The sequence below is a fragment of the Chiloscyllium plagiosum genome, unplaced genomic scaffold (genome assembly GCF_037043375.1).
Source record: "Chiloscyllium plagiosum isolate Xiang-an unplaced genomic scaffold, Cpla_swu_hap1 HiC_scaffold_13, whole genome shotgun sequence".
Lineage (NCBI taxonomy): Eukaryota > Metazoa > Chordata > Chondrichthyes > Orectolobiformes > Hemiscylliidae > Chiloscyllium > Chiloscyllium plagiosum.
Window position 1 is genome coordinate 64,270,891 of NW_028270151.1, and position 12,856 is coordinate 64,283,746.

The window sequence follows — 12,856 nt, forward strand, 5'->3', positions numbered from 1 at the left end:
AGAGCCAACTATCTACCTTTAAGAAAAGTAGCATTGAAGCTGATTTGGCTGTTTTCAGAGGAAATGGAGCTGTACGTATTTCTTACAAGTGCATGACTTATCTAATTATAACAAAACCTGGTTAAACCAAATCCGTTATTTGGTTCTTAGCTTTAAAGATGAAATGTGGAACTGTGATTTTCAAATTTGGAGATCCTTACAGGGTGGAAGGGAAGAATTCACATCTGTATAAAACATTCCTCTTTCCTCTCTCACTCCTCCACCATTCTTTCAACTTCAAGTTCCAAAAACTCTGAACCAGATACGTTTCTCAGACTGGGTTTGATGTACTGAACCTCAGCATTTTATTGCATCTGATCTGAATACATTCTACATCATCATGAAAAAATGAAGTGGTCTACTTTCTTCTCTAATTCAGTATCTGTGTAAACATCATTTCTCAGGCACCTCAGTGACTGAAACCAGACTGTTGCTTCTTCACAGCTGGATATTAGTTTTAAAACACAATTGTTTTTGTTGCCACTGCAGAGACTGAAACAAAAATCATGTGACCTGTATGCATTGTGATTAACATTAGTGACTTTGATTGATGACAATCTGGGGAATTATATGTAGATAAAATTGTTTCTAACAAACAGTATTCTCCAAATACAGACCGATTTGGAAGAAAATTAATACTAAGCTAAATAAAGTTGATTTAATCTTTTCTATGACATGTAACCAGCATTGTTACATTATGCAACAATTAAATCAATTATCCATTGCTTTACTTTAGAACTGACTGAACTGCCTAATCAACCTCAGCATGCAGCCTCTGGGAAGTCAGATCAACAATGAACATGAAAAATCCCACAGGATCAAATCCCACTAAAATCAGATCCAAGGAAGGAACTTCAGTTCTAAAAACACAGGCTTCAGACAAGCCCAAACTCAAAGCAAAAAAAAAAACTAATGCTTTAAGTATATAAAGTTCAGCATCTGTTCTGGAAAATCACTAGAGGAACGTACCGTGTAAGATAACTAACCTTTGTGGACTTCTGCATGTCACTGCTGCGCCTAGTGTGACGACCTGTTCAAAATACTATTCGGTATTAATAATGTATGGAATCTGTTATATAGGAACAGATCCCTGGACCTGTCACTGAGCTGTCTGCGTGTATTTTATTGGAGTAGCATTTCAAAATGTGCCATTGGAATTAACTTGTTTTATATGCATTTGATAATGTCAGAAAATTCTCAGTCATGTTCAACAGTCTTGGGTCATTTTCTTTTCAGATTGTTTTTTTCTAGATACTTAAAATGCACACTTTTGTTATAAAATATGACAGTAAGTCATTCATCTTTCAAAGTTTTCATGAACTGTAGCTGATATTTTCATTTGCATTTCACATCCTTCAGTCTTGAGCAATGTTCTTCTTAAATGCTAAATTTAAAGAAATGACATAGATCTATTTTTTGTATTCCTGCTTGGACCTGATTGGGTATATGCAAGACTGTGGTCTTCTGAATAAAAGTGTACAGCATATTTTAATTTAGTTCAACTGGAATTCTTCTAACAGTCCAATATCCTTTTTTTCTTTGTACCCTTTTTCAATGAGTTAGACATAGATTATTTTTTTTATTTGAATTTTAGGTACATGTAACTTATGTCATTTATTTATGGTCTTGAGAACTTTTTTGTACCTAGTTTGTACATTGTAAAATAAATAGTTACAAAATGTGCACAGAAAGTGCATTCCAAATAAAGTAGTTACAGCACAATTTTTGACTCAAGGTGATTAATGCCCACATTGATAGAGTTGGTTTCTGTGCTCTGATCTAGCAGAACAAATTTCCCTTCTTTTTGCTGATGGTTGTGGAGCGAAGGGAGATGAGGACTTGGGGAATTGATGGTTTAAGACAAGAGATGCAGCTCCCAATGGACAGCTTAAATAATTGTCTAAAGTCCAGGAACAGGTCACTGAAAGGGAATTGATCGTATGTCCAAAGAGAAACTGTTCTATTTGCAAGAGGCTTTGAATCTGATATCAGAGGCTATTGAGGAGGGAGAAGTTAAGAAACACTTTCTCATACTAAGGATGTAAAACTCTACTACAAAAAGTTGCTAACTCAACAAATAATTTCAAATCTAAAATAGATTTTTACTAGTTAAGACTGTTAATGGATTGAAAACACAGTAGAAATTGCATCACAGATCAGTCATAAGCTCCCTGAGTTACAGAATAGACTGGAGGAGCTGACTGAATGGTTTACTTCTGCACCAGACCATTCTCTTTATCAATAAACTTCATATAGCACAAATACACGAAAAAACCATTAAGATCTACTGCACAGAAGGGGTAGTCTCCTTTTTCGTTAGGAAAGTAATCCAAAACACATCCCTTAGCTGTGTATCCCCCTTGCATCAAATCTTAATTAACATTTGCTTAAAGATGCAGTGACCCCTGCATTAACCACTTGCTCTGGAAAAGCATTACATATTCTGCCTGTGTAAATAACATTCTTTTAACACCTCTCTTCACTCATTGTGACAATTTTAAATTGGTCACCAGTTATCACCAGCTACCTGATCAGAGGATCATTTATTAAAGCACTGTTTTGCTTTCTTTGCTCCAGGCGTAGTCTAGTACCTTCTCAATAAATTTGCATATGCTTTCTTGCTTGGCAACTAACAGTACCATAACTATGGCCCAACAGTGCCTTGCACAGATTTATCATAAAATGCAAGAGCAACACAACTTAAGTGTCTAGAAAATCCAAAGGACTAATGTATTGTTTATGGCTTTAACTGCACTTGAATTTTCAAGAATTCAGTTTTGCTTGTTTGCATTAGTTAATGCAGCACAATCTCAGCTGAATCAGTCAAACAAAAGCAAAAGATCAGAGAACTTTAATTGTAAATGAGTTGCATCCAAAACAATTTCCATCATACTATGTGATTTTTTAAAAACTTATTTACAGGTTCAAGATTTAATCCATTCAAATAAATCTCTCACCTACAAAACTGGCAAATTGTAGATGATGCATGTTGGTAGTGATCACTTTAGTTTTGACAAGGAAGTGACTGAGGCTAGAGGGTTTTCATCGAAGCACTGTTTCATACTCTTACCAGAGACCAGTTGATCTTTTCATCAGTTAGATTATAAATTGTATGGGTACTATCACACATCATTGCTTGACACCAGTCCAGCTTTAAGTTGTATATTTCAGATCACCCACACAAGGCAGTTGCAGTCATAGGATTGGAAGAGGTTTCTTTGACATCTAAATCTTTGAAGCACAATCCACAGAGCCTCGTTTTTAAGTTAAATTTGTCAGACCAATAACAAAATGAAGAGTTTTAAAAATTTATCAAAGTACTTAAAGTCCCCAGTTTGCTTGTTGGATAGACTCTGGTTATCAGAAAACATCCACTACATTTCTGTACTCAACAAGAACTACCATTTATTATAAAAAAATAGACTCTTACTACAAGTAAACAACTATCGCCTGTTGGTATATAACTGTGCTAATTAAAACTTTACTCCCTCTTCTGAAATACCCTGCTCCCCTAACAGACAGACAACAAAACATTGGCGTTGTTGTTGGAAGATAAAGTACTGGGAAATCAGTTCAGTGTCCCCAGTCCACAGGATTCACTGAGAGGATCACTTTGCTTGCCAGGGTTTTCTGTACTTCAATCTCTCTTTTCCACATTCTGTTCACTTCTCAGGAGACACTGGCAATTGGTGCATTGTCTACAAGTATTAGTTAAAGGCCACAGCTTACAGCAACTGTGGAGGGAAAATAAACTGGCCTTTATGAGGCTTTAGGGATTTTACTAAAGAGAAAGACAGTCTGAGGCTTCTGCCTGCATCATTCACAACCACAAGCTGTCCAGTTACACAGGAGCCAATCAGTTGTTGTCAGTATAATGGCCTTTGCCATCTCCAAGTAATCACAAGACCACAAATCAACCAGCAATCTGCTTTCACTGAATCTCTCTTTGTACATACCTCCTGTTGCTTGCTATTCTGCAAACAGCCTCCCTCAGTGCTTGAACAAAGCAGCAGTGTAGATACACCTACACTGAGTTTTAGTCACATGCTTTTTTAAAAGAGCAGCAATTCCTTCCACCTCCTTGGTTTTACAACAACCCTTTTCAGTACACAATCAAAAATGAGTCTTTACAACACATAGCAGAAATTTATGACCCTCATTAGGTGTACTTGTTCGGTATATTTGTTAGTATTGTTGCATGTAAATCAGCTGTTTGTTTTTCTACATTATAACAATGGGCTGAATCCTACTTTGGCAATGTGTTGAATTTCATGGAGGATTGTGCTCCAAGAGGCTGAGCATGTTTATTCTGCTACCAACCCAAATAATAGGAAAGTCAAATGGAATGTTACCCTTTCAAGGGAATGGAGTTTAAAAGTAGGGAGGTTTTGCTAAAACCATATAAGATACTAATCTGGCCACACCCAGAATACTGTGAATAGTTTTGGACCTCTAAGGAAAATAATATTGGCATTGGAGGCAGTTCAGAGAAGGTTCACTATGTTGATCCTGGGTGTAGAGGGCTTTTCTTATGAGGAGGAGCTGAGTTGCTGTCTGGAGTTTGGAAGAATGAGAGGAGATCTTATTGAAATAGATAAGATTATTAAGAGGCTTGTCAAGGTAGATGCAGAAAGGTTGTTTTCTTGTGGGATAGTCTACATCAAGAGAGCATGACCTCAAAATAATGTGTTGCCCATTTAAGACAGAATTTAGGAGAAATCTTTTCTCTTACAGTGTGGTGAATCTGTAGAATTTTTCAACAGAGCATTATGAAGGCTGGATTGTTAAGTATATTTAAGGTTGAGTCAAACATTCTTAAACACCAAGGGACTGAAGGGATCTGGGAGAACACAGGAAAGTGGAATTGAAAACTATCAGATCAACTATGGTCTCATTGAAAGGCAGAACAGACTTGAGAGGGCAAGTGGCCTACTTGTGCTCCTACATCTTATGGTCTGTAATGACAATTTTGAGGATTACTCCCCTTAGATATCAAGACATGGCATTTCCTTACAGTAGTATGCTTACCACATGTATGCCACATTTGGGCAGCACGGTGGCTCAATGGTTAGCACTGCTGTCTCACAGCACCAGGGACCCAGGTTCGATTCCAGCCTCGGGTGACTGTCTATGTGGAGCTTGCACATTCTCCCCGTGTCTGCATGGATTTCCTCCAGGTGCTCTGGTTTCCTCACACAATCCAAAGATGATTGGCCATGCTAAATTGCCCATAATATTGAAGGATCTGTAGGTTAGGTGCATTAGTCAGGGGTAAATGCAGAGTAATGGTTGGGTTACTCTTCAGAGGGTTAGTGTGGACCTGTTGGGCCAAATGGCCAGTTTCCACTCTGTAGGGATTCTATGATTCTATATGGCTGGCATATGACGAAAATGTGAGATGGACATAATACTGTGCAACATGTCCAATCCTTTAACTGATGATTACTGACAAGCATGACCAGTTGCCTGGCTTTGACTCTGCACTAAATTGCAGAGTCACAAGCCCAAGCACAATGAGCCTTAAAAGTACAGCTGAGGAGACAAAGCATTAAAAGACGTAGCAAGGCAAGGCAGGAATGCTGTGAGTGCAAAGTAAATGAGAGCTAAGGGAACAAGTTGTGAGATGCATCCTGGGCTATACCATGAACTATGTGTTTGTATCTGCATGTAAGTGTTAATTCAACAGCATTCCAAAGATAGTTATCAGAGCCCCATAAGATCAGTGTGGCAGTGCAGGAGCATATCTTAATTAGCTTGGAGAGGTGTCATGACATTGTAGAGGGGCTAATACATGGATATAGAGTCCATGCAGCCACTTCCCATGAAATGTGCCCTGAGCTGCTGGTGCAGGGTCCAATCCAGAGGATGAGAAGTGCAAGTGGGGAGCTGGAATCGCCAGGCTCTGGGTTTCATGTTGGGAATTGTTGCTGTCTACTCTCTATCCAGCAGGTAGTAGAACAGGAGAGTGCATATTAATGAGGTAAGATTACATAATAAAGAAGGTGATAATGTGCAATTATCCCCATTAACAGGCCTCTCACTACTCACTGGTGAGAATTTCATCTCGAGGTCTGGAACTTAATTGGAAAATTTGATTTGCTTCTCCCAAAGTCAGAAAAAGACTCACTCGACGTCTCACGTGATTCTCCAAAGTTTCTTGCCATGGCCCACGTTATTTAGGGCATGGCCCTTATATTTCAAAAATATTTCATTGGCTGTGCCGCACTTTGAATTTTCCTGAAGTCCCACAAAGAAATTTTTCAAGGAATGTTTTACTTTTCTATTTTATTTGCACGGAACATATCAAGCCTGTATGAAACATAAACAATCAAAGAAAGCTGTGGAGGGGTAACTTTGGCTTTTTAAATTAGTGAGTATACTTCAAGTTCCTATTTATACCCCACCCAATCAATGGGGGACAAAAAAAATCAGGTTTGCTTTCAAAAAGGAAGCTAATTTATTGTAATCTATTGGCTGGAAATAATAATTAAAATGATTCTCCCTGTCGGAGTCCTTTAATCAGCTTGATACTTGTATTTGATTGTGGTGATTATCTAACCAAAGAATTGCAACAGTTGAAAGCAAAATGCATCCTTAATAGTAAACAACTTTTAAAATATAAATGCAGAAAAAAATAAAAGATAGCTTTTTATTGTACTTAGAACAGGATATGTGCTAACTATGAAAATAATCAAATGATTAACATGTAACTTAGGATTATTACTGCAGGAGATATACTCTGCTCCATTTCTGAACATGTATTTGAGAAACAGGTTTAGAATTTCAATGGAGTTAGTGAGTAGAGGAAAACTTTGCCCATATTTTATAAAAAAAGGGCACCAATGACAATCATTCCTTTATGTTTTAGCAGCATTCTTGGCTGAATGATTATCGATAACATTAAAATAAGACTTTGGTTCCAATCATTATTTCTTTATTCAAAGGCAGAACTCATTTATGTTTTATTGGCCAGGTTTTCATCAAAGTGAAGGAGCTGTCAGGTTTAGATGTCGGGTCGGTAATTCTGCCAATCTCCACACCCAATTCTGACAGTTCACCAGTAACTGATTACTGCCGGCAACAAAAGCAATTCACTGTTTCTGCCAGGTATAATATTAAATGGGTGATGATTAATGCTGCATTTCACTCAGCTTTAAAGCCTCTCACTGGTCTGTGGAACTATAATTATGCTGGGATCTTGGTAACTGAAAATGCATGTAGACTGCTGGTGCAGTGGTTTAAACAGGGGCTTTTCATTTACCATTTCAAACTTAAGTCTGTGCTGCCAGGGTCATTTGTAAGATAAAGTTTGAATATTCACAAGCTGTTTTCTTGTGGGTTTGGAGTAAAAGCACAGAATTGTTTTGAATTTAACAATAACTCAGGGAGAAGAACTGAATACACAAAGGGGAATGGTTTGAGGAGGGGGTGGGGTTATCATAGACCATAATACAGAGGAGCAGTGGTAGACCTTTGACTCATCGAATCACTCCACCATTCAATAATATCATGGCTGATCTGATAATTCTCAACTCAACTTTCCTGTGTATTCCTCATAATTAAGCAACTGTATATCACATTCTTAACTACATTTCAATACCCAACCTCTACAACATTCTGAGGTAAAATTTCCACAGATTTATTACACTCCCCATCTCGGTCTTAAAATAGGTGACCCCTTACTCTGGGATTATGCCCTCTGGTTGGAGGATTTCTTCACAGGTGAAGCAATCTCTTTGTACCTGGCATATCAACCTTCCCTCCCCCGCAAAAAAGCTTACACCATCTCTTATTCTTCAAAACCAGGAGTGCAAACCCAACCTACTCGACCTGACCTCCTAAGAAAATCCTCTTGTACTTAAAATAATCTTGTGAACTTTTTTCTGGACTGCCTCCAATGCCAGTATATCTTTTCTTAGACATGAACACCAAAACTATTCACAGTATTCCAGGTGTGCTCTGATGAGTGCCTTGTATGGATTTATCAAAACCTCTGTATTTTTAACACCCCTTTCTTTTTGAAATAAAGGCCAACATTCCATTTCCCTTCCTTACTACCTGCTGAACTTGGATGCTAGATCTTTGTGATTTATGTCTAAGGACTCCCGAATTCCACTGTGCCACAGTCTTTCTCCATTTAAATAGTATTCTGTTTTCTACTGTTCCTGCCAAAGTGCATAACCTCACACTTTGACACATTTTCTTTCATCTTCCACTCAGTTAGTCTGACTATATCCTTCTGTAGGGATTCACTGAAAAAACCGCAGGAAGTGCAAGACTTGCGCCCACACCTCCCCCCTCACCTCCCTCCAAGGCCCCAAAGGAAACTTCCATATCCGCCACAAATTCACCTGCACCTCCACACACATCATCTATTGCATCCTCTGCACCCGATGTGGCCTCCTCTATATTGGGGAGACAGGCCGGCTACTTGCGGAGCGTTTCAGAGAACACCTCTGGGACACCCGGACCAACCAACCCAACCACCCTGTGGCTCAACATTTCAATTCCCCCTCCCACTCCACCAAGGATATGCAGGTCTTTGGACTCCTCCATCGCCAGACCACAACTAAACGACGGTTGGAGGAAGAGCGCCTCATCTTCCGCCTAGGAACCCTCCAACCACAAGGGATTAACTCGGATTTCACCAGTTTCCTCATTTCCCCTCCCCCCACCTTGTCTCAGTCTAATCCATCAAATTCAGCACCGCCTTCCTAACCTGCAATCTTCTTCCCGACCTCTCCGCCCCCACCCCAGTCTGACCTATCACCCTCACCTTGACCTCTTTTCACCTATCACATTTCCGACGCCCCTCCCCCAGGTTCCTCCTCCCTACCTTTTATCTTAGCCTGCTGGACAAACTTTCCTCAGTCCTGAAGAAGGGCTTATGCCCGAAACGTCGATTCTCCTGTTCCCTGGATGCTGCCTGACCTGCTACGCTTTTCCAGCAACACATTTTCAGCTCTATATCCTTCTGTAGACTATATCATCCAATGGAAGCACATAGGCAGAAAATGAGTTGAAGAGGGAATGAACTCTAGAGCACACTGTATAGCCATTGTTGAGGCAGACAGTGCAAGGAACAAGAAACTTCTTGTGTCAGTGGAGAATCCTTCTGGTTCAGAATGACTGGAGCAAATTGCTCAGGCAGGACAAGAGAAGGAATAGAGAGATTTGCAGAAAAGAAAAGGACTTTCAAATGGATTTCAAAAGATACAAGAAGGCTATGGAACTTGGCAAATGCGTGCCTATGGAAATTTGTGTGGGAGAAGATGGTGGGTGTCATAGTTTCAGTTAAGTTTCAATTTATGAAATGTGTAACATGGTGGCCAGTGAGAAGAGTTTTGGAATCTCAAGTGTTGCATTTGTGGAGTAGAATTTCAGCAGCTGTGACGGGGCGTGGGGCAGGGTAGGTAATGAGGGAATTGAAAAGGCAAAAGCAGACAATATTCCAGAAGTTTGGGGGAAAAAATGATCTTGGCAATTTACTGAATGCAAGTTAGAAAATTTAACTCAGTTGCAAAACAGAATGCCAAGGCTGTAAATCACTGGATTTTGCTTGAAGGAGACAGCCAGGCAGGTTGATTGAATCAGGGCCAGAGCTGTGCAAATTCTCACAGGAGTCACAAAGGATGGCTTCTGGTTTCTCAAGACTCAGTTAAAGAAAGTTTCTGCTATGACTTGATGTTTTACAGGAAACTGGGAAGTATTAATTCATACTAATTTAGCAACCTCGGTCAGGAGCTAGGGACAGCTGACGTAAAAAGTGGAAACCATCACAATTCTACAATAGAAAATGCTGAATTGAGGTAAATTATCGGGGCAGTGTAGATGTAACTTTCCATCAAGTTAAATCAAACAGAGCTCTCAATATTATTTAAAGCATTCAAACTTATGTGCCTTTATTCATTTTCCTAACCTGCTTGTTAGAATGTTCTATAGGGACTCAAGTTTATTAAGCAAATAAATCTGCTTTCTGTCAACAATCCTTCAAGAAGTTTTAATTTTCAGGAATTTGCTGACTGACACAGTGGACATAATATCTGTCCACAAGCAAAACTGTAATCTTAAAGATTTTTGTAAAACCTTCTTCTTTGCAAGAAAATTAAAATGTTATCATAAAAACCCTAATATTTGGACAAAGAACTTGATAGTTCTCAGAACTGTGTACTTGATTTCATGTCATGATCTTGGCAATTTATCCAGCAAACGATATCTAGCATGTTATAAGCACAATAAATACACACCCTCCTCCTCACGACTGTCTAATTTTACATAGTGCTTCACTAAAATGAAGTTGTGAGCAAAAGAATTGTCAAAGGGCCAATTTTAACTCAGGCAGGAATCAGCTGGGTCTGGGTGAAAGGGCTCCACAATGTTACCGGCCAGAGCACCAGAGCATTTTAACTCCTGGTCCTAATTACCATTTGATTGACAGGCCCTCCTGAACACATTGTGGGCCAGGTAACACTTCCACTTGGCTGCACAATTTTCATCACAATACCTGAGGCCTATCGAGAACAGAGATGCCCCTCTTCAAGTGGATTTGCTTTAACTGTATACACATCTCATTGTTGCAAGTTTAAGCACGCTCTATTGCATGGATCTTATAACAAGTACAATTGCTGTTGGCACTGCTCTCCTGCCAAATGGTTTTGCTCTACGAAGCTAGAATTGTGCAGAAAACCATTGTACAGAAATAATTCTGAGTTGATCAAGAAACAAAATATGTGGAGATCAACCTTTCTAGAGAATCTGACAGCAAAATGATCTTTTAATCTGGAACTGAGACACTCTCTATCTTTACCTTCAGTGGCTCTCATGCACAAACCTAACCAGATCTCCTGCTCCAGATTGTTATCCTGATGCTGTTGTGCTTTTGTGGACTTGTGATTAAGGCATGATTGGGCTTGGCTGTGTTACTGTCAAGGTTCACTTGAGTGAGACAGAGGACTTTATTTGTGGAACTGTATCACAGATAGGAATTGATGACTTGAAGAGAGAAAAGGGAAAGAAAAGACTGATGAATAAAAATCTTCTTGTTATGTCATTATAATTAAGTATTGTTCCAAAATGGCAAGTTACGAGGAATAAATATACACCATACTAAGTTATTCTGTATATACAGCATTATGTAGAAGAAACATTTTATGAGGAAAGGACCTGGCACTGAGTCAATGCTTTGTCACTCTCTCCTAACTTTTTGATCTATACATAAGAGCTCCGGAGCCAAGAAGGAAAAAAAAGTAATTTTGCTTGAAGATTCCCTGTAGAGAGGCAGCAGCAGATGTGAATGCTGTGATGTGGCGCAGCTGAGTGCAAGTTAGATACAAGGCCAGTCAAAGCATAAAGTCTGACTAAACCGCAGTCGTTGTTAATAAATTTGGGCAAATCCACATTCTAAAGTAATTGAAGACTGTCTTAGTGGTCATTTTCTAGCATCTGTTAATTCGCCTGTGTTCTGGCTCATAAAAACTCGATTATTCTGGTATTCTTAGAAGGGCTGAAACTCAGCAAAATCAATGTGAATGGGCAGTGGTAGCAGCCTCAATTTGATATCTTTACTGCTCCACTAATTTTGTTGCATCAATTAAAAGCATTCTAGAAATTGGTCAGCCCTTAGCCAGTCGGAGTACCTATTTATGGAAATTGTTTTTTTATCACCCTCCCACACCCAGCAAATTTGCGTTCTAATTACAATATTGAAGCAAATGGAATGGAAACATCAGTCAAGATGAACTACTACCACCAAGTTTCCCCCCATCTCAATACAGCGAACCCCCACTCAACAGGCAGTGATGTTGAGTAGCTTAGCCAGTTCAGCCCACGTACAGTTGGCAAAAAGTGCATTGCCAGTCCTTTAGACTCAAAAATGGAGAGTAAACACTTGGCCCAAGGCTGGATAGTTGCAGACACCCATGGAGCCACAATTCAGCATGTTCAAGAAGGTTAGGAAATGGGAGGGGAACAGTACAAAAGCCTGGATTGCAATACTAATTTTCCCAAAGGTCCAGCCTTCTAGCAGAGCTTTCACTTTAGGTTCACCATGGCATTTTGCCCAGAACTGAACATTTCCTAATGATTCAGTCCCTTCCCTCGTTAGCAGGGAACTTAGCCAGAACACAATTTGGATGGTTGTCATACAGACCTTGATTTTCTCACTTACCGTATACATTCATAATAAAATGCACAAACAATCACCTGGTTTATTTAAGTAGGATAGGATTCAACTGACTAATCTAACTGCATCAAAGTTGCAAACTGTTTGTTTGAATAAAAAGCAGAACTTCCTTTCTGTTCTTGTTGGAATACCAGAATTGCTATGTTTGGATACCTTTATGATATTGTGGTTACATACTAACATGCTTAAAATATTAGTTAGTTATCAGCAGCTGCCTTTTCAATAATTAGTGAATAGATCTCATTATTGAAGCTCTTGGAATGGTGGTCAATGACCAATTAATGAATCAGCTGATCACTTGCATCCCGACAGAATAATGTGTCTTAACTGAACAATTACAAGGCCAAAAAACTAAATTCAAAATAATACTCCTCTCCAATTCCTGCACCATCTGGTTTTTACATTATCTTCAGAACTGGATAATTTATTTCTGCACACTAATGGAAAACAAGCATAAGTGAATTTAAAGGAGATGAGAATAACTGAAAGGAGAATGTATTAATGAGGGAACAAACTTCTTCAGCTTTTAGAGCAGTTTAGACATTATCACAGTCCATTGTCAGTTTATGCTTAGAAATGAACCTGTATGCATTCCTGTAAGATCTGGAGTGTTCAATCTAATTTTAATTGGAAAAC

At 39.1% G+C, this 12,856-nt stretch overlaps 1 protein-coding gene across 1 annotated transcript in view; it reads left to right on the plus strand.

Annotated features, from left to right (window-relative positions):
- Positions 1-1,761, plus strand: part of epha4a (eph receptor A4a) — a 110,479-nt gene extending 108,718 nt beyond the window's left edge. Inside the window, exon 18 of the mRNA XM_043702044.2 lies at positions 776-1,761. The gene's annotated coding sequence lies outside the window, so the exon portion shown is untranslated. The remainder of the gene's footprint in view (positions 1-775) is intronic.
- Positions 1,762-12,856: the final 11,095 nt, after the last annotated feature.